Source organism: Ictidomys tridecemlineatus, chromosome 7, assembly GCF_052094955.1.
Source record: "Ictidomys tridecemlineatus isolate mIctTri1 chromosome 7, mIctTri1.hap1, whole genome shotgun sequence".
NCBI classification, from domain to species: domain Eukaryota; kingdom Metazoa; phylum Chordata; class Mammalia; order Rodentia; family Sciuridae; genus Ictidomys; species Ictidomys tridecemlineatus.
In genome coordinates this window covers 8,304,974-8,328,153 of record NC_135483.1, presented here as the reverse complement: position 1 = coordinate 8,328,153, position 23,180 = coordinate 8,304,974, and the positions used below count along the sequence as shown (strand labels likewise).

The following is a 23,180-nucleotide window of genomic DNA, read 5'->3' as shown; positions in this document are numbered from 1 at the left end:
CCGGCCTCACTGAGATGGAGCCAAGACAGTCCACAGATGCAGGTGCCTCTCAGGAGGCTCAGGCCCGGCCTGTGCTTTGGCTTTACATGCACAAAGGAGAGTCACTGCTTTCAGGAAGAGGTGCTTGCTTCACCTGGGAGAGCTTGGGAGAAACTGCGTAGGAGTGTGCACATGCACATACACACACACACACACACACATACACACACACACACACGCACACACGCACACGCACACACGCACACACGCACACACTCTTTAATAAGACCAGGGGAGAACTTCCTTTTCCTTTCTCCTTGTTTAAACTCACTCAGGGTAATTTGAGAAACAAACATACCCTTGCAAGCCAAGGCCTTCAGGGAGCAGCAACAGGGAAAGGAATTGAAGCCCAGGAACACAGCGTCCAGCTTGGGCTGCAGGCCTAGAGCTCGAGGCAAAACCAGGCTCTCAAGTCCTGCTTGTCGGCCGGCAGGTGGAGGCTAACCTCTGGGGGAGGCAGAGTTCTCCTCTGCAGTGGGAGACGGACATAACCAGGCTCATCTCCTGGGAAGGTGTGTGCCTGGCGTGCTGAGCTCTCGGTAATTCCTCCCAGCCAACAGCACATCCTGGACATTCTAGATCAGCCATCCTTCGCTCCACGAGCATTTGCTGAGCAGCACCGTGTGCTGGACCCTGGAGCAGGACTGGATGCACAGCGACTAAACTCCAGAATCCCTCCCTCAGTGAGCTGGTCCAGGGGCAGGGGGCAGATGCTCCATGAATCATATGAACTATGGGGAAAATCAAGCTGGCTAAGGAGACTGTGCTCGCAGGAGTGGGAGGATGCTGGGAATATTGTGTGTGGGCGGGAAGGCCTCTCTGAAAAGGTAACGCTGAGCTTCCACACCAAGGTAACGGGTGTGCTCTATGTCTGCCTGCAGAAATCCTTCTGGGCTGGGAGAGCAGTGAGTGCAAAGGCCCTGAGGTAGGAGACCATGATAAGTTGGCAGGTGGCCTGCAAGGGTGAGCTGGGCTTGCACTCTGGTGGGGTTCCTCTGTGCCCAGGTGTGCAGAGCCTTAGTCCATGTCTGCAAGTATAAAGACAGCAGACAGAACGCTGGCTGAGCAGGGCTCAAAAAGATGCCTTTGGTATTAGATGTGTATTCTTCAATGAAAATGTACTTGGCAAATGGCAAGGGTCTTAAGCATTTTCTGAGTGCTCTGTGCAGCAAGCTGTGGATTCAGCTTCCCCAGGAGAAGCCCCGACATGGAGGTCACTGTGCAGGGCACTTACCAGGGGACGTTGCTGAATTCAGAAGTGGGAGGAAGCAGAGCTGGGCAGAGGGAGCTGTGGAGCTGTGTCAACTCCCCACCAGAGCCACAGCCGGCCCCCAGCGAGCTCGAGACAGTGTGGTCCACCCCTGGGACAGAGCCCCTGCCCTGGGGGCACAGCTTGCTTCAGCCAGGGCCAAGCCTCCAAGGTACACACAGGAGCCTGCCTGGGCAGGAGGTGGGACCTGGAGCCCAAGAGCCATCTGACCTGCTCTTCCCAGCAGAGGCCACGGCCAGGCCTGGCCAAGTCTGGCGCAGCCTGGGCTCATTTCTTCCTGGAGGCCCTGGGCCCCTGTTCCTGGCGAAGTTGAGAAGTGGACCTGGTGGGCGGTGCTGTGGCCAACACCACAGCTGTCCTGGACTTCAAGTGAGAGTCCTGCCTTCCCTCCTCCATCCTGTGTCCCTCACCCTCGGCCAGAGCCTGCTGGTCTCCTGCTGGGATGACCAAGACCCGGGACTCAGAGGAGTCCTTGGCCCATTTCAGGTTGAGGTTGCTGCACTTGGTCTCTTCGCAGCCAAGAGAAGAAAAGGAGCCCCGTGAGATGCCCGAGCGGATCAGACCCTGGGTCGCCACGTCAAGGTCCCTGAGCTCCCCATCTGGCTGGTCCTTGGCCCAGGGAGCCCTTGTGCATTGCTCACTGTGACTCCTGTTGTATTCCTTTGAGGAACAAGACCACCACCTGCAGAGCAGAGGATGAGGGGGTGAAAGGAGCCAATGGGAACAGTGGCCAGCGAAGCCCGTCCTCCCGGTCCTTGATTTCTGGACCCCTGTGTTCCTATGAAGGGCTTTGAGCTAAACATCCTGCTTGCTGGAGCAGGGTGCTCCGCCCTGTGTTGAGTTTCTGGAGGGCATCTCTGGGCCTTCTCACGGACTCTCTCCCGTGATCTCAGCGTGGCAGAGCTGGTGGCACAGAACACGTGGCTGCAGGCCCTCATGGTGGGCTCCCTCCTGCACCTTCTGTGCTGTAGAGTGGGGTCTTTGGGTTTGATGCAATGTCATGTGGACTTTTATGCTGATGAATAGAATATTCTGGAATCTCCAGGAGAGTGACGCCCAGGAGGCAAAGGCACACCTGGAGCATGTGCCAATTCCTACAATTAACCACTCTGCTTTCCGGAGCAGAAAGGTCCCAGGTCGTCATCTGGCCGCAGGTGGTCAGCTGGTGTCCTCTAGGGAGACGGCCACATCAGGGGTCACCTTTGGATGTCTTTCTGGCTGGGCCTTCTGCAATTAGCTGTGGCAGGGCCTCCATTTCTGCCTCCGTGGCTCCTGCATTAACATCTGTGCTGGTACAGGGTGGCCAGACTGGGACGGGCTGGTGTCAAATGAACATGAGTTTGTGGGAGCAAAAGGACGTCACCCTTGGGGCCCCTCCGTGTGTCTGGGGTGCCCCTCCGCCTTGCCTGCCGCTCCAGGTCTCCTCCCGCTGCTGCACGGGGAGCACCACGCTCCACCTGCATCTGGCTCTTGGCCCTCGGCTCCCTCAGGATGAAGGGACTCTGCAGAGGAGGAAGCTGAGACACACAGGACGAGTCAGAGTCGGGCTGGGATTGGGGTCCAGGCCAACTCCTGGCACGCTCTTAACTGGCACGCGAGTCACACGTGGCAAGGGAGGCTAGCGGGAACCAGGGCCTCCCCACACTGACGGCGACAGGAAAAGGAGCAAGGGTCTGAGCCCAGCAGGAGGGTCCCGGGGAGGTGAGGGCTGAGGACCTTGTCCTCATGCACATCAAAGAGGTTTGGGGTCCTTCCATCCGTGGCACCCCAGTGTGGACACCATGATGGGGACAGTGAGGGAGAGGCAGGGATAAGGAAACTCACCATCTTGAGGAGTCTGCTCCTCCTCCTTCTTTTCCCTCCTACGTCTTCCTCCATCTCTTCTCCAAAGAGTGGGGGGTCCCCTGTGCCTCAGGAACTGAGGACGAGGGTCCACCATGGCCCCTGCATCTTCTGCCACCACCCTGCCTCCTCACGGCCCAGCCACACTGCCCTCTCTGCATCCAGGACACAGCACACTTTCCTCCAATAGCTGTTTCCCTGGTATTTCCTGCCTGAAAGGCTCCCGCTCAGATGTCACCTCTTCAGAGAAGTTTCTGCATCTGTTAGAAGCCACATTCTGCTCCTTACGGAAGCCCAACTGCCACCTTGGTAGATGCACAAAAGGTTAATTCACCCACTGAAAGGACATCTAGAAAAGACAGCACGGGTGTGGAAAAGATGCTAATTGAGGTCAATAGGGACGCGGGCTTGCTCTCTCAATGTTTTCTCTATCAATATTTGAAGATTGTTTTCATCATAAATTCATGAAAGGTTGCTGTGGCTCCATCCATCATACATACATTCCAGGCAGATAGAAAATAAGAAGAGTCTAAAAAGCATCCACTCTCCAGCTGTCTGCTTTTCCTCTTAGGGAGCTTTCTAGGAAGCTTGGCTCTTAAATATTACAACAGTCCCCTCAGCTGCAGGAGAAGCTGGAAACAGGACTCTACTGGAAATATCACTGGAGAGAATAAAACCAGGCTTCTGATAGGAGTGAACAGTGGATGGTTGGGTAAGCAGCCTGCGATCTCCACCATGCCCTCTGCCACCCTGCCACCACTGCTCCTCCCCTCGTGGCTTTGTCCTGCTCACCTATGTATTTTTTTCCAGTAGGAAACATTACTGTGGGAGATTGTCACTGTGCTGCCTCCTCTGTCAGGCTGCAAGCTCCCCGAGGCTGAGAGTCACCTGCTTGATCCTGCTGCACCTGCAGTCCTATAGACCGCAGAACAGAGTGGTCCTCCTGGGAAAGATGCGTGGCCTCACTCATTTCTCTGCTTATGCACCCTGCAGTTACGCTTCAGGCTTCACCTGACCGTCAGACACTACCTTAAACTCTGGGACAGGAGAGTGGAATAAGGTGTGGCCTTCCTAGGGACAGTGACATGTGAACCGAGAAAACAAATCTAACAGCAAAAAGCCCAAGCAAGGTCATGCCCAGGAGCACTGGGAGCCCAGGAGGTGAACGGTCACCTGCCTGGAGAGGGGTCTCTGTAGCTGGGCCTGTGGTGTCCACCAGACTGCTAGCTCGGGCTCCTGCTGTCCGAAAGGGTCAGGAAAATGGAACTTGTGGTTCAAACAGGGGAAACTGTGGTTCAAACAATGGAGCCTGGAGAGGCCCGTTTGCCTTCTTCCATGGGAATGTCGCCATCCCGCCGTGACCCTGTGGGCTTCGGGGTGCTGAAGGGAGAGTCCTGGAGGAGACCGTGTCTGGGAGGGAGGCGGCTGTGTGACAGGCAAAAGGCTATCTCAAAGCCACCGTGGGCTTTTAAGTAAAGTCTCGATTATAATCACTCTAATGGGATTAATCAGTCTGCAATTTGGAGCCAGGATGCTCTGGGTCAGCTGTCCTGGGGCTCAGAGAAAGTCTCCCTTTCTTTCTGCCTTTAAGAGCAGCAATAAGAACAGGGCCCTGCTCCCGTGAATTCTGTCGGTCCTCACTCCGTGGGCTGGGACCTCTTGCCCTACCAGACACGGCTGCCGCCCCAGGAGTCCACTAGTGGGGACAGCAAATGGGAGCAGCAGGGGACGTTCCAGTGGGGGTGCGTGTCCAGGATGCTGCCGAGCAGATCTGGAGTCCGACCCTGCTTCTGGGCCACGGTCACCAGGAGACCTTGTGCAGGCCAGTCCCCTCTCTGTGCCTAGGTTTCCTCATCTGTAAAATGGGGTGAACGCCACGCCCCCTCTCAGTGTCGGAGGAACGAATAGTCCCAGTGGATACAAGCCCCTGTTGGCCTCTGAGTGGATGTTTTCCATGATGGTCAAACTCTCCCCTTTGGTTTAACTTTGCTGATGGGAAGAGGGTGAGCTAGTTGTGCTGCCTCCCTTAGTAACAGAATTGCTGACACAGCGAGCTGACAAGATGTGGCCATAGGAACACCTTGGATCCGAGTCAGAAGGACCTGCCCTGCTTCACCTGTGGGACTGAGGCTCTGCGCCTCGGGCTCTTCTGCTGCCGGGTGACAGTCTTCACAGCAGACATTCTCTCTGCCCAAAGGGTGACTGACGTCATCAGAGGAGGTTGCTTGGGCGCCCCCCCTCACCTGGCCCCGGTGCCGTTCTCTGCCACCCTCACCCTGGCTGTTGTGCCATGTGACAAACAGACTTCCCTGTCTTTTACTGTCTGTCCCCTCCAGTTACAAAGCCAGCTGTGTGGGGGCAGAGGATCTCTGCCTTGCTCACTGCTGCACCTCCATATCCTAGAAGGGCCCTGGCGCAGACGGGGTATATAATACACATTTGCTGAAGAGCTGCGAATGAAACTGTCTTAAATTCTCTAAGCTTCGGATTCTTCGTGAGACTAGAAAGAGCCACCTCTGGGGTTATTGAGGGGCTAGTTTACGTCAAGTGCAGGAGGATGTCAGTAAATGGCCATGATGACAATGACAGAGATCAGACTGTGTCTGGCATACCTTCCCGCCTGGCCCTGCTTCTGAGAGCCGAGGTCACAGGAAGAGGATTTGGATCATCATTCCCCAGATCTGGCAGCAGATCAGTGTCTCCTGAGGAGCTTAGGAAAAAACATCTGTGCAGGCCTTGCTGTGGTCCTTCCGGCCCAGATCTCCGGATGGAGCTCAGGAATCTGTGTGTTTTAGGTCTGGAGTGGCCAGGGCCTTTCCCTTGCTGGAGTTAGAAAGGACACAAGGCCAGAGGGAGCTGTCAGGATGGCTGTGTTCCAAGGAGGATCCTGGGAAGGAATTCCTACCTGCTGAAGGCAACACTCGCTGTTACCCGGGAGGGAAAGGAAGCCAAGACCTACTGACCAGTGAGAGCTTGCTGGCTAGGAGGGCCACCTCCGTCAGGCAGGACACGTACCCCAGCCACACACAGAGCCTGTCAGGCGTGTTTCCGTGAACGAAGACGAGGAACACAATGTGCCAAAGACGTTCCTGCTTTTAAACCTGACACCCTGGTAGCAGGTAGGAAGTGAGTGTTTGCCGCCCCTTGGCATTGCTGAGTGTTTAATCTTTTAATTATTACTCTCGGTGTTTTTACAGTGTCATGGTAATAAGCAAACTCATGGCCTCTTTCTTAAACTTTATTTCATGCCTAGAGTGTTTACACAACTGTGAATCCCCCACAGGGCAAAATATTGGGGCCAAAAGTTAAACCCAGAGGGTAAACAAACTGAAATCATTCTGTGTTTACAGTAAAGTAAGTGTATATGAAAGCAAGTGAGCTGATATTTTCTTAGTAATCATCCAGATCTGTGCTGCCCAGTACCATTGCCATCAGTCACATGTGGATATTTAAATTTAATTAAAATTGAATTAAAAATTTAGTTCCTCAGTCGGCAGCCACATTTCCAGGGCTCCCTAGCCGCATGGGGCTGGGGACTCCAGCCTTGACGACAGAAATACCGAACAATCCCATCGTCACAGACGCTTGTATTGAACAGGGCCAGTGGGAATTCTCCAGAAGAGCGTGGTTTAAGCAAACCACGGCTGGCGTATGGAAATCGGCAACCTGTGATCAGAAAAGACACAGAAGGTGTGCTGTTGAGAAATGCGAGTCTCAACACAATCTTCTGTAGCTTTTGAAAACATCTTAGCTATTTACAAGGGAACTGTCACTGTGGATACGAGAAAATGGTGTCTGCATCGAGTGGACTGTAAAAGTGGCAGTCGGCAGATGTTTGGAGGCTCTACCCAAGAGGGGCTTTGCTTGCACAGGGAGCAGAGGCCAGCCTTTCACCTCCCCTAGCTCCTGGGTGAGGATGGCCCTGCGGAGAGCAGCGTGGGCAGCAGGCAGGTCTAGCTTGGCACCTGCTTGCTCTTCCCGATGAGAGGAAATCATATGGGTTGGGCACCTCTCCTTCCTTTTCCAGGACAAGCTGGGGTCCTCAAAGGGACAGGGTGTGCTGCCCGCTGTCTTGGAACCTGGCCTATGTCTGAATGAAGTGAGCAATAAAACGTGTCCACCTGACAGAGAGTCGGAAGCCTGAACAGATAGAGGACAGAGCAAGCCCCACCTGCTTCCTGTCCGCATGGGGCCAGTGGTTTACTTAGATGTGTGCCCACGGGCTGTGGGTCAGGCAGTCCTAAGTGCCACTCTGTTTCACAGTCAATGAACTGCCCGTGTCACTAATTCCATGAGCACGGTTTGTGTGATTTATTCATGTATAAGTTGTGATGGTCACTATCTGTGCAGAAGTTTGTTCCAAAGAGCAAATAAAATGAAACGCAGCTGGGACCAGGGGCCCGGCCTGCCCCAGAGCAGGAGGTCCCCCAGTGCTGCTGCTTCTCTGGACTTACCAGGCTGCCTTGGGAGACTGGCCTTTCAGACCCTGGGCTCTTTCCGTTTTATTTTTATTGTTCTGTTAGATTTGTGGATCAAGTTCAACCACAAACGCATCTCCCATCTCCCCAAGAGCTCTGATTTACCCACAGACCCCTTCTGTTCTCCACAGGATACGGCTGAAAGCTCAGTTCCATCACAGAGGGGCCACAGCTGGCTAGGAGTGCCTGGGTACCCTGGGCAAGTCCCTGGGCGGGAATGAAACGCCTCAAGGGGCTTGTTACTGGGGCCTTACCTTCTTCCCTGAAGAGACCTCGTCCCCTGCAGCTCAACAGGAAGCTCCTCCTGCAGAGGCTGGGCCCTCATGCAGTGGGCGCAGGTGGTGGCAGGGAGAGGTCCACTCAGCCTGGCCCGTGGCACATGCCCATGATCATAACAGACCTGGGGCCTTCAGGGCAGGAGGCCATGGTGGGAGTTCTGCTCCACTGCACGGTGGCGGAAGCAGCCCTAGGGGAGGAGGGACCTTCCGGAGGACAGAAAGGCATCACTGGTGCACGGCAAGGCTGGGCCCGGGGCCCAGGGCGTGGCATCCCGTCGGGCTGTCTTGCTGTGTTCTTCCCGTTGCGGCCTCCTTTGCCCTGTCTCTCAGAGCTCTGAGGCCTGGTGGTCAGACCCCACCCAGCGCGCCTGTCCCCACAGCACCCCTGCTCCTCGCTTACCCCCTCTCCTTGGTGGATTCCGTCCTCACAGCAAGGCTAAAAGAAATGTAATTTGGACAAAATAATTCCCTCTCAAGGCTCAGGGACTAATACTTGCCAGTTCAAGAGGTTTTGAAAGACAGGGTTGGATTACTCTAATCATATCCCATTATGGCAAATTTCAAGCTCTTAATAACGCCAGATCCTAAGGTAAGGGCAGAGAGAGAGGCCCGGCGTGGCAGCTAATTGGCCGTGATGTCGGGCCAGCTTCTTGGGCTGAGCCTCAGCCCCCTCACCTAAGAAACAAGGTCCCTCAGGCCCTTCCCCCTCGAGGTTTCTGCTCCTCCAAAATAAAGGGGAAGACTTCCAACTCTGAACGGGGGTTTGGTTTCTCCATCTCCACATCCTGACCTCTGGGAAAGGATGTCACTGGCGTGGCACCATCGGCCTCCTGGGTGGCCCTTCCCTGTGTGGGTGGCTCTGGGCAAAGAGCTAGATATGCCACCTTCCTGGCAAGTCCCTAGGAATCCCTGCCATTCCCCGGGAATCTCCCATTCCCATCTAAACCAGGTCCAAAGGTTTGACTGCATGGTCCTTGGTGCTCCTCTCCATACCCTTCCACCTAGAAACAGCCTGCATGATGCCCTCCCCAGCCAGGGGGCGGGGGGGCTCGGGGAGTCTAGTGTTTCTCCAGTTTTTAACAACCACCGACGGAAGCCGAGGCAAGGAGAGCAGGCTGCAGTGGCGGTGAGCAAACTGTCTGCCGTGGCGACGGGCTTCACATCAGGACTTCAATCCTGCCATCTCCATGCGCTCGTCCGCCTCAGCCCAGGGTCAAGAGCACACAGTACTCTCCAACCCCCCCCCCCCCAGCACCTCCCACGGCAGGTGCACATTTGCCAGTTCTTTATAGTTTACAGAGCCTAGGTCGTGCGTGGAATGAGTCAAGGTTCTGTTGGTGGCAAAAACCAGAAACCATCTGGGCTTAGTTGAGAGAGAGAGGGAGGGAGGGAGGGAGGGAGGGAGGGAGGGGCTCAGGGAAACAGGAAAAGAACATCCAAGACTCATGAGCGTAGGAGGGTGTCATCCTGTGGGATCAAACAGTCAGATTCCAGACAGTAAAGTCAATCCATTCTAGGTTTTTCAAACCGAGGGCATTCAATACTGGGAACTGGCTCTGCCTGTGACCCGATGGCTGAAGGTCAGCAACAGCAGGATGGGAACTCCGCCCAGGAGGCCTGGGAGGCAGGAGGGAGCCGCTCAGATCAGAAGAGGAGCCCCTGGACCAGGAGCTGGGGCACGGGGGTGAGAGGGTTCCAGTCATCGGGACTGAAGCTCTAAGGAGGGACAAGGCCACTGCTAAAGAAGCCAGTGGAGAGGGGCAGGTGGGCAGTGCCTGGACCTTCCTCCTTTCCCACCTGACTGCTGTAAGCACTTCCTGTTGCTTGAATCTGTGCAAAGGTGGCTGGCAAGGGGCAAGGTGAGCAGCTCCCTGCACCACCCAGGGAGAAGGGGGCTCAGAGGGACGGCCACCGGGGCACCTCACCAGTCCTGACTCTGGAGCCCCACTCCAGGGCGACTCAGCTCGGCTGCACCCAGGCCCTGGCTGGCTTTCTCCAAATTCCTCAGCAAGGCCCTCTGGCGGCCCCAGCTTGGCCCATGTGATCCCTCTGGGTGCCCAGCTGTGACTAAAGCACAGAATTAGTAAGGAAATAGGAGCACCCACTTCCAGTATGGGTCACTTCAGGGGCATCATCTCATTCGATGGCCGGGGGGGGGGGCTTTATTTTCAGCTTTGTAGACAAAGACACTGAACCTCAGCAGCACACGATGATTTCTACTTATTATGTGATGGCCCAGAGCGACTTTGAACCACATGGATTTGGGCTCTAATTATGTCTTTTTCTCTCATTGGCTGAGTGACCTTGAACAGAGAAGTCCACCTCAGTGTTCTTCTCATCTACATAAAGGACACGGCCATGTGGAGAAGATGCATTGGGATCACACACATGTACACACACACATGACAAAATTAGTACTCAAAACCGCCTACTTCCAACAGCACAGCGCTGTGGCTTCTAGTCACACGCCTTGACTCAGTTCAGGGAAGCTTTGAGCCAGGTCAGTAGAGCTTCCTGGTCTCATTACATAAGCTGTTCTAATGCAAAAGGTCAGAGTGATCAGCATGGCACAGAGGCAGGATTAAGATCTAATCCATGTATCTCAGCCTGCAGCTGGGCGGGGGCGAGGTGCAGTGTGGTTCTTCTGGAAGGAAAACACCTCAGTCTTTTTAGGTCTAAAGCTCAAACACACATACTTACATCAACACACATAGAGCATATCTTTGAAATCAAATTTATGGGGAGTGGTGCTTAGGGAAAACCTCTGCAAGGCTCCCTCTGGAAAGCGTGCCATTGCTGGAGAGCCTGCCAGTCACCCCCATGTGATGCTCACATCCTCTGACCCAGAGGAAGCTTGAGATACAGGGTGTGGCATGGCCTAGCATCAGGTCAAAGAGACTCAGAATGGCTCCCCTGGCCAGGCTTCCGCCCTTTAAGTCTGAACGCAGGGTCAAGACTTCTGCTCACAGCGGTCTGCAGGGGCCAGGAGCCGAAGCCCTGGTGGCCACTAGTGCTGCCTGGCACGTCTCTGCTGCTCCCCTCGTGTGCCTGGGCCACCCTCATTTCATTTTTTCTCATTTCCCCAGCACAGGCTCATCTTTGCCCATCCCTCCTCTGGCCCCTGCCTCCCACCCCACTTCCTGGGATCTGACCTTCTTCGGCAGAGGCTGGCCTCGCTGGCCCATAGTATGCCCTGAGTTTCCCAAACTCCACACACTCTAACACCTACAGGGCTGGGCCTTCCTTCAGGATTGCAAGTAGGTGCTGGAGATGCTCAGCAGACACTGAGGTTCGGCCCCTCCACAGTCTGGCTTTCTGCCTGCCTCAGTTTACCTCTGGGCTCTTACCTTCAGTCTTGGCTCTGAACCTCCAGGGATTGGTGTTTTCATCCTTTTGTTGATCACGCAGCCAGTCTTTATCCATCACCTCCTGTATTTGTTTCGTAAGGCTGCCTTGACAAGGTACCTCAGAAGAGTGGCTGGAAACATCAGGAACGCACTTTCCCACAGCTCCAGACTCGAGGGATGGATAGAACCCGGCCCTGCTCCCTCTTCCTAGCACCTGGTGACCAGAGGCCCCCTGGTGTTTGCCAGATTCCAGGTGCATCACACGACACAGCTGCTGTCTGCATCCGCGGGCTCCTCATCTGTGGGTCCACCTGTGGACTGAGATGTCTCTACACACTGGGCCTGCCCTGACCACACACATTCTTTTTTCTGGCCATCGTTTCCTAAGCAATGCAGTATAACGACTACCCCAACAGCATTGACAGTGTTTGAGGAATTGGAAGTCATGTAGAGGCGATTTAAAGTGTACGGGAGAAGATGTCTTGGTCATATGCGAATAGCGTGACATTTTATTTAATTCATGGGAGTTCCTGCCTCAGTCACCCATGGATACTGAGAGGTGGCAGCGCCTGCACCTGTCTTCATGAGGCTGTCTTCTCTGTATGTCCCTGACTCTTTAGGTGACATTCTCCTCCTTGTGTGTCTGGGTCCACATTTTCTACATTTTATAGAGATATCACTCTTGGGGTTAATCCACTCTTATCTCATCTTAAGTTGATGACATCTGAAAAGTCCCTATTTTCTAATGAGGTCACAGTCACAGAGAGGGATAGCGACATATTGTTTTAGGTGACATGACTTATCAACCTACAGCACCCACTGGCCTGTGTCAGGCCATGCTCCTTGGCCCTTCGTGTGGGTGCATGAGTCCAGGCCTTCCGGATACTCTCAGCCCACATGGGACTGACCACCTGGTCAAGGCTGGGCCTCTGTCTGCTCACCATGCTCACACCAGCTGCCTGGACTTCCGGATCTCTCTTCCCTCTAGAGCTAAATTCTTTCACTATTTTGATATGTATGTTTTTAATCACCACAACGTCGATGTCTAATCTCCAGGAAACAGAGAGGTTAGCTCAGTGCGTATCTGAGCCAACATCTGCCAGGATGAGGCCGAGCTGCTAGCTCAGGATTTAATAAGAAGAAATAGGAGAGGGAATTAAATTAGAGGGAACAGGAATAATCACCCATCTCCACTTCTCTTCAAAAAATATTATTTCAACCATTTTCAGGGGAATCCTCACTCCCCACTCGACAGCTCTAGCCCTCAATGCAATTTTCTTTTTGGAAGCCGGAAGATTTGAGAGCGTCCCAGAGAAATGAGCTGGGAAGGCTGGCAAGCTCCTTCTGAGAAGGCCCCATCGTGAGCAGGTCAGCCACGGGGCGCCCTCACCACCCGCAGCTCTGCTTGACGGTGTGGACGCAGTCACAGATGACCCACAGGGCGGCTGGTGTGACCATGCTCCCAAACAACTCTACTTACAGCCACGACAGTAGCACCTGGGCGGTGTGAAGCTTTTCACTGTGACAAAACACAAGGTAAAACCAAGTTATTGGCTCTGGCTCCGTAAGTTTCCATTTCTTGTCAACTGGCTTCATTGCGGTGGCCTGTGGCGAGGCAGACTATTATGGCAGAGGGGGGGATGGCTGTGGGGAAGCAGGAAGCAGACACAGAAAGGCAGGGGCCAGGGCCTAGATAACCTATTTCCTCAAACAGGCCCCACTTCCAGAAGTTTCTACCACCTCCTAGTAGTAGCACCACCAGCTGGGGACCAAGCCTTCAGCTCACGCCTCTGAGGGACATTCCAGATCCAAACCACAAGGTAAGCCGAAGTGTTCCGACCCCTGGGTGGTGGCAGAGAATCGGGAAGAATCCCCAGGATCCCAATCTGAGGTCCAGCAGCGGAGGGTTGAGCCAGCTCTTCTCAGCCAGCAGCCGCTGGTACAGGCCTCGTGAGGAGGAGGGGCCTCCTCTTCTCCGGATTCCCAGCCCGCCTGGTCAGTGTGGAAGTGCTTGAGGTGGCAGGACAGCTGGCTTCCTCTCTCTGGTGGCCGTAGGGCCACCGGGCACCACCTCAAACTCTTGTGCCCAACGGCCTTTGGAAAACCTCCATCCCTCGGGGCTCCGCTGCTCCAGGCAACACAGTTCCTGGGATGGCTTTTTGGCCAACATGGTTTTATGTCCTCCCCTTCTCAGGTCCCCTCATCTCGAGGGACGTTGGCTTCAGACCAGAGAATCGGGATGCAGAAAGCCAGTGCGTGTTTGAGTTGCTGCCTTGGCACCTCAGCGGCAGGGCCAGGTGACGGCTCCCAGGTGTAGCCTCCTCCCACGTGGGGAGAAGCGGGGAGTGCGGAGGGAGTGCAGGAGGAGGGAAGGGAAGCCATTGTCCAGATGGGCCCTGAGCAGGTGAGTAGATGCAGCTCTCGGGGCTCCGGAGGGAATGGCTGGGGCGCACGCGGAAGGGTGTGACTCCTTGAGCGCGCCTGACGGCTGAGGTGCAGGGTTGGGGGGCCCAGCTCACAGAGGTGGCATCCACAGTTGTGACAGAGATGCAAGGTGCTGGTTGGATCTTACCTGTGTGTTAAGTCATGCAGCCCAGGTGACACTACTGGGAGATGGTGGGACCTTCAACAGGTGGCCTCCTAGGCCTCCTAGGCCGTAGGAGACAAGCTCTGGAAGGGAATGCTGTGACTGCCTACCCCTCCCTTCCTCTTTTCCCCTTCCTGGCCATGAGGTAAGGGGTCTTGCTCCACACACACTGTCTCCCAGGATGCCCTGCATCTCCACAAACCCCAAAGCAACAGGCCGACCTATCATGGCCTGGGAACTCTGGAGCTGAGTCTGAACAAACGTTTGCCTGAAGCTGCTCATCTCAGGCATGGGTTGTTGTGAGGAGACGTTACCACAAGGTGGTTAAAGCCAGGCAGGTGGGGAGCTCAGTGGAGCCCACCTGGGTGTGCCTCTGTCTGTCACCAAGCAGTGTAGCGCACAGTAGGCCAGCAGAAGCCAGCCCAGAGCTGGCCCCCAGGCCTCGAAGGGAGATGGCAAAATCTCAGCTCACCCTTCTCTCGGGAAGGTTTCAGATTTCCTGGGCCTCCTCAGTTGTGTTAATTCTGATCTTTCTGAATTGTCTTTGCGAGGAGAGTTGGTTAGAAGGACGAGGAAGAGCTATGTCTCTCCTCCTCCACTTCCTCCTCTTCTCCTTCTTCTTTTTCTTCCTCCCCTCCTCTTCCCCCTCTCCTTCTTCTTATTTTTCCTGCCCCTCCTCTTCCTCCTCCTTCTTGCTCTCTCTCCTTTTCTGAAATAGTTATGCTTCTTTGATTAAAACTTTCAAAATTCTTCACCCCACCCCTTCTCCTCTGTTAAAACAGAAGTTTTACAAACTAACTATTCAGATTCTATAGGAAGGATAAGGACCAAGCTTGGCATGAATGATTTTAACAATGGCTCCCTTGTAATTCCAAGACATAGAACAGGCCTGACTCTGGGGGATAGACTGCCTTACATCTAAGAAAATGATTTTCAGCTAGCGTGTGACACCCCCTGTAGACGGCATGGTCTTTGGCTAAAATCCAAGGGCTTGTCTAGGATCTGTCCCCCTGGGACTTGCCCCGTACCCCATAAGGCCTCCCTTCACACCACCGACACCTCTGACAGCATAGGGTCTACCGAGTCACATGGTCCATGAGGCTCCTTGCACCACAGCCTGGACTTTCCACAGACCCCTTTGTCCCATGGTCCTCTCTCAAACCTGGAGCCTGTCACCTGTCTATGAGTCAACGAGGTATGCTGTGTGTAGTGTGTGCTCCAAGACAAACCCCAGAATACCCACACTTCCTCATCTAAGGAGGGAGGTACAGAAGGAGACAACACCTGTGCTGTGTAGATGCTGCCAGGCGTGCTCTGGGCCACTGGATCCTAGATACGCCACGAATGTGGTAGGACTTGGGGCTACGATGGGGGTTCCTGCCTCCTTCCTCAGTTTCCCAGGCTAGTCCAGTGCTTCTCCTTCATGCTCTGGAGCACATGTGTGTCATCAGTGTCCCCAGCACACCAGCCACCTCTTATTCATCTGGCCCATCAAAATAACATTGTCAAAATGCATCAGAGTGCAGCTGAGGCACACCGCGTGGATCCCGAGTGCTATCTCTCTGGTGATAGTCCTATGAAAGAGGGAAATCGAGCGTAAGCTCAGGCTCTAAGTGCGTATTGTTGTCCATTCCACATGACTGAGCACCAGGCGTGACCTCTTTCCTTCCTGGAACACAACAGAACACACTTTCCAAGTCCATGGCTGCAGGCTAGGACCCGAGATGCTGTCTGCTCTAGTCCCCATGCTGTAGAGGGCACGTTGGCCACTCAGGGCCGCCTCTTAGTTGCAGTTGTCTAGAGCTGCCCTCTAGGCCTAATGGCTTTTGCAGGGGACACTAGGGAGCTCCATGGAGGTGTGATGGGGGCTGAGCCACTCTGCCTGGCCTCTAGAGGGTGGCCTTCCGCCTCTCCGCTCCCCAGACAGGGTTGTTCTTGCCTGTTGTTTGGCTCTTTCGGCTGGTGGAAGGAAGCCAGTCTTAGACATTTCTACTTGGTCCCCGCCACCATGCTAGCTCCCCCCACCCCAGGACAAGAGCCTGAAACGGAACTTGGGGATACACATTCTCTGGTCCCTTGGAGCGCATGTTGTCGATTTTTCTGTACTTGATCTAGGGCAGTTGTGTGAATTCAGTGTGTGTTCCATTTGTAGCCACAAAAATTTAGGAAGAATATGGATGAATTCAATTGATGTCTTTAGGATCCAGGGCTCACAGAAAGTCACCCATGTCACCAGGGGACCAGGTGCTCATGAGAGAGTCAAAACAATCCACGAAGGGCCCCCGTCTCTCAGGTGGCTGCCTTTGCAGGCTCCCCTCGCCCATGGCAGTGAGCCTCACCTCTCTAGGCATAGGATACAGGTTGTCATGGTGACAGAAGAAAACACTCGGAAGGTCTATGGAAGTAAGCAGTGTAAACCGTTTCCCAAACACTCATGACAGTGGCCCTGGAAATTCACAGCACCAACAAAAAGGCTCAAAGGAGCCCTGAAGGTGGGCGATCCACAGAGCACTGCTCAGATTCCCCTGCCTCTGGCTTCCCTGGGTCACCCTGCGGAGTCCAGGGGCTTGGGCTGGGATTCCAGGTGAATGAGGAACAACCAGCAATGACAAAGCCCCTTGCTAATTAAAGTTCCTTGAAAATGACCAGGTGAGCTGCCACCTGCTCTGCCCTTGCTCCTGCAGCTACACTAGAGCAGACTAGAGCTGCACCAACTGTGAGGTTAGCGGGTGGGACTCAGAGTCTCAAGGCGGACAGGGCAGCAGGACAAGGCAGTGAGTTGCCCAAGGCCATGCGGTCTGCAAGGTCCACTCCCTGGGTCCCCGAGCTAGGCCAGGGTTCATCTGACCATGAGGCCATCTCGCAGGCAGCATATTTGACTTGGCATCCTTCCTGTCCCAGCAGTGGGGAGGTGCTCTGAACCTCCCTCAGCAGGACCCCCAGGCTCCTCAGGGACAAGTGAGGAAGACAGAGGCAGCCAGTGCCTGTCCCACCCGGCCTCAGAGGTGCCGATCCACTGTCATGCCTGTGCACAGAGCGCGGTGGAGAGGCGCTCCAGGGTGGGCTGCGTTCTGAGCCTCCAGGAGAGCAAGCAGGGACCAGCGTGCCCAAGACAGCACTGGGGTAGGGACAGGGAAAGGCGAGACAGGGACAGTCCAGCAGGGCTGACGGGGCTGCTGGGCCACTCGACACACAGCTGGGTGTCAGCTTGGCCAGGAGGGAGGGAAGGAAGGTTGACAAGATGGAAGATCCAAAAAATAGCTCAGGTCCCAGGACAGGAGTGACTGGGCCACCGTGTCCCCACTTAGTGGCCTTAGAAAGCCAATGCCCCCTCCCATGTGGTCAGCACCGCTTCAGCAGCCTCACCTGGACACACGGCTGCATGGCGTGCCTGGCCTTGCTTCCTGCACATGCTCACAGGATTCCAGGTAGCATGCCCACAGTGGACATCATGGTGGCCCATCCCACCACTGTATTGTCCTCCCCATGGGCTAGCCTCTGACCCTGCACCTGCATCTGTAGATTCCCAGCACCTGACAAGCTCCAGCCGTTGGCAGGAGCCTGCACTCTCCTCCTGCTCCTCCCGCCCTTCTCTGTCCCTCAGCACCAAGCCTGGCACTCACACTGGGAGGCAGCCTGCATGGCTACAGGTCCCTGCCTTGTGGCTACTGTAATCTTGACCACCTCATGGGGACACCCCACCTCCATTCTCACCTGCTTTCTGGCTCTCCATGCTCCCCTTCATCCATGCACTCACTCATTCATTAAACCCATGGGGGTTGAGGACCTACTATGTACTGGGCACTTTCCTAGTCTTTATACATGCAGCTGTGAATAAAATTAATTAAAAAAATAACCTGTCCTCTTGAAGCTTACATAACACAGGGAGGGTCGCAGTCAATAAACCAAGAGCAAATAAGTACAGTGTGCATGAATGATGAAGATAATAGAAAGAGGGACATATACATGTCACATATGGTTATGTACCCAGGCAAAGCCACTCATAGTCACACACACACGTGCACACCGAGGTATAGAGAACTTGGGTGAAGGGTTAATATTTTAACCAATTGGGTCAAGAAACACCTTCTCCAATCCAAAGGAAGCAACTATGTGAAGCCCTTTCTTGGTAACAGCAGGTTCTTTAACATCTGGATGATGTCAAACTCTTCCTCTTTCCCCTGCAAAACCGGCTTCTCCAGGTACGTTCTCTATCTCTGTAAATGGCCCCTCAGGCTTTAAGGGCTCAGATCAAAACCCCTGCCCCTCTCTCCTGCTCACACTCAAGGTGCAGCCAGTCCTCTCTGCATGGCCTCCCGACTGCCCGGAGCCCCTGCCATCCCCCACCTGGGAGAAGCTCTGCACAGAGGTGTTGGGCAGGCCCCGAGGGTCCCTGTGGACCTCAGGGAAGGCAGCCAGGTGGAGGCAGAGGAGAGCACGGAGCTGAGCAGGGGTGGCGTGGTGCGTCCTGCAGGCCAGAGTGAGGGGCCACAGAGAGACTGAGTGGAGTGAGAGGAGGCGAGAGGGCAAAGGGGGAGGGTCAGGGAGAGGGAGCTCCCGAGTGCTGGGTGCAGGGGAGGCTGCACTGGCTCGCACTATCTTGGGGTTCCTCTGGCTTCTGCTCTGAGGATGGAGCTGGGGGAGGGAGCAGGGACACTGGCCAGTGTGTGCTGCAGTGGAAGGCAGGGAGGGGAAGGCAGGGTGCCTGCAGTGGAGAGGGGTGACATGTCGTGAAGGTCACGCTGAGAAAATCATCTGGACTTGGTGTGAGTGGAGGGAAGGGGCCGGAGTTTGGGCTCAGATCTTAGAAGGCAGAGGGTCTGTTCACAGAGATGGAGTCCATATGGGAGGAAGCCATGTTTGCAGGGGAAAGTGGAAGAGTGTGTTTTGACACCATCCAAACCATACAGCATTTGCTGGAACTGCATGTTTTTATTAAGTGTGCGTTACTTGCATTTCATGCTTCTCACCGCCCTGCAGGTGAGTGGTAACACATGCATGCGCGTGCACACACACCATGTGCACACAGGTTTCCAAATATATCGGGATCAGAATGTCTTTCAGGAGGGGGCAGGTATTTTTCCGAGAAGGCTGTTGCCACAGCGATTGCTTTTACCTCATCCCCTTCCTTACTGCAAATTTGTACAAGTCTCTTTCTCTCCCACTTAACCCTGCAGAGCTAAGTGTTACTGTTCTTGAGGACTCTACTGTCGTCAAGAGCTGGCCTGCATCTCTGCACCCGAGGAAGAGGCTCCACTCTCCCTGGAAGGAGGAAGGACAAGGGCAGGCTGGTCCTCTCCTTTGGGGGCACAATCTGGATGGTGCACAGAATACCTCTGCCCACCCTGTGGCCAAACATGGATCACAACCTTTCCAGGCTGCCATGGAAGCTGGGAAGCCTTGTCCTTGCAGCTGGGTGACCCTGTTTCTGGCCACCCAGCTTGAGGGACCTGCCACTGCAAGGAAATGGGAATGGGTGTGGGGCACACTCAGCGGTCTGTGCCATCTGATCTAGAACCTGACTTCACTAGGATGGCAAATTTCCCAAACCACCAGTCTATGAACGTCTTCAAAGGCAACACCTTCCTTCACTGGTGTTTTTTCAACCAAGGGCCAATGAAGGAATGGAGGCCTTCCTGAACACCTTCCTCACTCAACATCTCCCACCTGCCCCCATCCTGAGCACGCACAGTGTGCCTGGGCTTCTGTCGACCTCTCTGTTCCTCCCTCAGCCTAATCACCAGTCAGCCAACCGCGGCTCAGACGAGTGCTGCTGGCCCGTGCCTCTGCCCAAGCCCCGTGTGGACTTGTGTTCCGTGTTAATCAGAAAAAGAGAGGCACAACAAGAAGATCTTGCCTTCTGCTACCCACTTCCAAAAGGGTACGAGTGAAAGTGGTAGAGCCAGAGAGAGACCGGTAGCCACTCCAGCCACCATGATGCTGCTCACACCCACCCTGGCCAATGCCCCTGGGTCCAAACCCAACTCCAACCCGACTCCGTGCACACCCAGGCCCCTGGCACTCTGGTGCTCATGGCGGGGATGGCCCTGGAGCCCTCCTCATGGGCCTCCTCCTCTCAGAGGCCCCGACTAGGCTCTGAATCCTTTTCTTATCACACTGCACACAATTAGCCCTCAGCACTTCTTTCCCTCCTGCAGAGATCTAAGATGCACTGAGAATGAGCAGGAAAATGGTCCTATCCAGTCCTCGTCCTCTGGGGAGTTACAGGAGGGAGCAGGAGGGAGAGGCTGCTTACGGGCCAGAGCAATCATGCCACAAATCTGAAGCATCAGGGAGTTTACAGAGGGATGGCCCAAGGTCCAGCCAGCGTCCTGGCTCTGAAGCTGGGGTACCATCCACCCCACGGGCCTGCAAACCCTCACTCATTCTCCAGATACAGCCTCAGGGTGGCTTCCTCCTCGTTGGGATGATGTTTGCAGCAAACCAAAATAAAGAAATGTGTGTATTTTTCCTGAGAGGAAATGCAAAGTCTGGCACCAGGAGATGCTCCAAGTTACCTCTTAAGATTCTGGATTTAAAGGGCCACTTCTCTCTGGGCTCTCACAGGGCAACGCCTACCTCTGCTATGGCAAACCTTACATTCAAGTGAGGATGCAGGTACCTTGTGCTGTCTCCCTCACTAGAGCCCGTCTAGCTTGAGGCCAGGACTCTGCAAGTGCCACCGTCAACCACAGACAGTGTTTAGCACATGTCGGGAGATGCACTGACTCACTCCAGCCTGCAAGGGACCAGCTGCCCGCCTTCATTCCTGGAAATTTAAGAGCAGGCAGGGTGAGCCATTTGCACAGAGCACCTTAGCTCAGGTACCCTGGTGATGACTTTCCGGATATAAGGGCTCAGGCAAAACCTCAGACTCTCAATGCGCCTGAAAACCCTTCTCAGGATATTCACTGGCGCACTGTTGTCTCCCTGGACTTCCTGGTTTAACCAGAGAGGGGCGCACTACCCCACAGACACAGCAGAGGTCCTGGGCAAAGGCACGTCCCCTCCCCCGCTTCCTCTTTCAATCTCACACATTCTCTTGTCCAGAATTGTTTTCTTTAAGAACAGAAGTTCAGAGAGCATTCTTGCCCTGCTCCGCATTGCCTTTATTTACCTAATTCAGCATTTGAGCTATTTGAAAACTGTCTTAAATGCTTCAAGGCATTGTCTGCATTTTAATTAAAGAACTGCTTCTCTGATTAGTAACAAAAGTACAAATTTTACTTTTGTAAAATTTTTTTTACTTATGCAAAAAAAAAAAAAAGGCCAAAAAAATTACTCTATCCTGGAATTTTCATGCCTGACCAAGGTTCTCTTTGTCCCCATCTCAACACTGTGCAGATGGAGACATTGAGTGGACCTTGGTAGTGTCCTCCTGTCTTCCAGGGCTTCCTGGGGAGAAGACTGAGCAGTCAGCTCTCAGCGTGGCCACAGCACTACTTGAGCTCTCTGTTCACACATACAAATGGTGGACTAGAAGCCTGGCCAGTGCCTAGAAAGGAGAGCTGGGGCACAGCACAAGCGTATGAGCGGGCGAGGGAGAGTGACTCAGTCTGCCCAGCAGCTCCTGTTAATCCTCGTGGAGGCAGGGAGGGCATCTGCTCCCCCACTAAGCCACACCGCTACCTGCCACTCCTCCCCATGACCCCCCGGGATGTCATCGGCAAAATAAATGGACAGAGAAGGGGGGCATGGGGGCAGATTTGCACACCGACTTAGGACATTTTTCTTAGGGAATGATTCCTTATGCCACATGGGAAGTTGTAAAAATGCGTATGAGTAGGCAATCTTCCTGCTTGATTTGAGCATTAAATTTTATTAGTGTAGTGGGTGTGTTTGTCATATCCGTTACCATCTGTTAACAGTGACGATCAGAGGCTGTTCCTGCTTCCATGAGGAAGGGGATTCACAACAGCATGCCAGGGGAGCCCCTTGCAAGATAGCACCCCTTCTCCAAAGCGCCCGTCTCATGGACCCTGAGTGGCAGGTGCTATAGCTCTGCAAGCTTTGCAGGATATTAGCCCCTCGAGGGCAGCATCCACTTCTCTCTTTTTGCCCTGTGCCTGGAATACCATTGGTGCTCAATAACTATCTTGATTTCCGTTTTCTGCTTTCTAATTGGACTGAAGTGTTCCCTCTTCAGTCCTGTGCTGCCCTTAGAGAACTACATTTTGTATTTTCTCCAAATATCATTGCTTCTTACTCACCAAAAAATCTTTTCATATGCATCTATTATGCCCATAACCACAAGGAGTAATGCTCTGTCCAAGATGGCAGCACTTCCTGCCTGCTGCCCTATGAGGGCATGGCAGGCTGCATCTCATTCTGATGCCTGATCCCTGTGCAACCTGCCCAGGAAAGGAACTTTCAGGCAGGTTGGGGAATGTTGCAAAGTGGACTATCATTGATAATTACTCAGAGGCCAGGGCTGGAGTCTGCAGAGAAATGGACCATCCAAACCAGCAGCACTAAGACTTAGTGAGCAGTTCCTGGCATGGGGCCTCCTGCACTGAGAGCTTTGGCTGAGGTAGTCCAGTCCCTGCAGGAGAGACACCTTCAGTCACAGAAGACGTGGGAAGCAATTCTGTCCCAGCTGGGACAAGCCCTGCAGTTGGGAACTCGGGCTCAGATCTCATCCCTCCACTGACCAGGTGGATTTTCAGCAAGCTGCTCGAGGTCTTGGAGACTCTGCTTCTTCAATAGGTACAATGACACCCCACTTCTGTGAGGAGCACATGATTTAGTAGAGATCCACACATAATTCATACTCACTAAGTGACACGCTGAATGAGTCACAGAGTGTAAGTCACCTTTCCCAGAGCTTGGTCTGTCATATATGCTCTCAGTGAGTGAAGGAACCAATGTGCATATTTCCCAACACAATGTGCAACACAGCGTCTACTCTTACACAGAAAAAGACCACTCTCTCCCCAATCAAGGTCCCCGCTCCAACCTTTCATGACTTGTAAGCTCTGGCCCAGGGAGGTGAAATGTCCATGACAAAGTCACAGAGAGACAGTGAGTCCTATCTGCACTCTTGCTCTTTTCCAAACGCCCCTGTCTGTGTCTTCCCTTCTAAATATTTTACTCCTTTGTATTGAATTTCGGCTCTGGTTGTTGGTGTCCTCCTCTGTCTGGCAGCTCCCTGAAGGTGGGGACTCTTATTCATTTCAGATTTCTGAACACAAAGAAAAGTTGTGTTTAAGTAAAAGGAAGGGAAGAAGGAAGGAAGGAGGAGGGAGAGAAAATGTGGGAGGGAGGAGAGGGAATCACCTGTCCCCACTGATAGGGTGTGTCCCAGGGGCACAAGAACCAACTGAATGAGGTCCCAATGGC

The 23,180-nt window shown here is 54.1% G+C and overlaps 1 long non-coding RNA gene across 2 annotated transcripts; it reads left to right on the top strand.

The window, feature by feature from the left end:
• Positions 1-5,356: 5,356 nt before the first annotated feature.
• Positions 5,357-21,670, top strand: LOC144365397 (uncharacterized). 2 transcript variants are annotated; one of them, XR_013423773.1, is made up of 3 exons: positions 5,357-6,270; positions 11,355-13,658; positions 19,019-21,670. It is a non-coding gene; the product is annotated as an uncharacterized LOC144365397 (long non-coding RNA). The 2 variants fall into 2 exon arrangements; XR_013423772.1 differs by lacking the exon at positions 5,357-6,270 and having other exon boundaries at positions 9,324-13,658.
• The last annotated feature ends 1,510 nt before the right edge of the window (positions 21,671-23,180 follow it).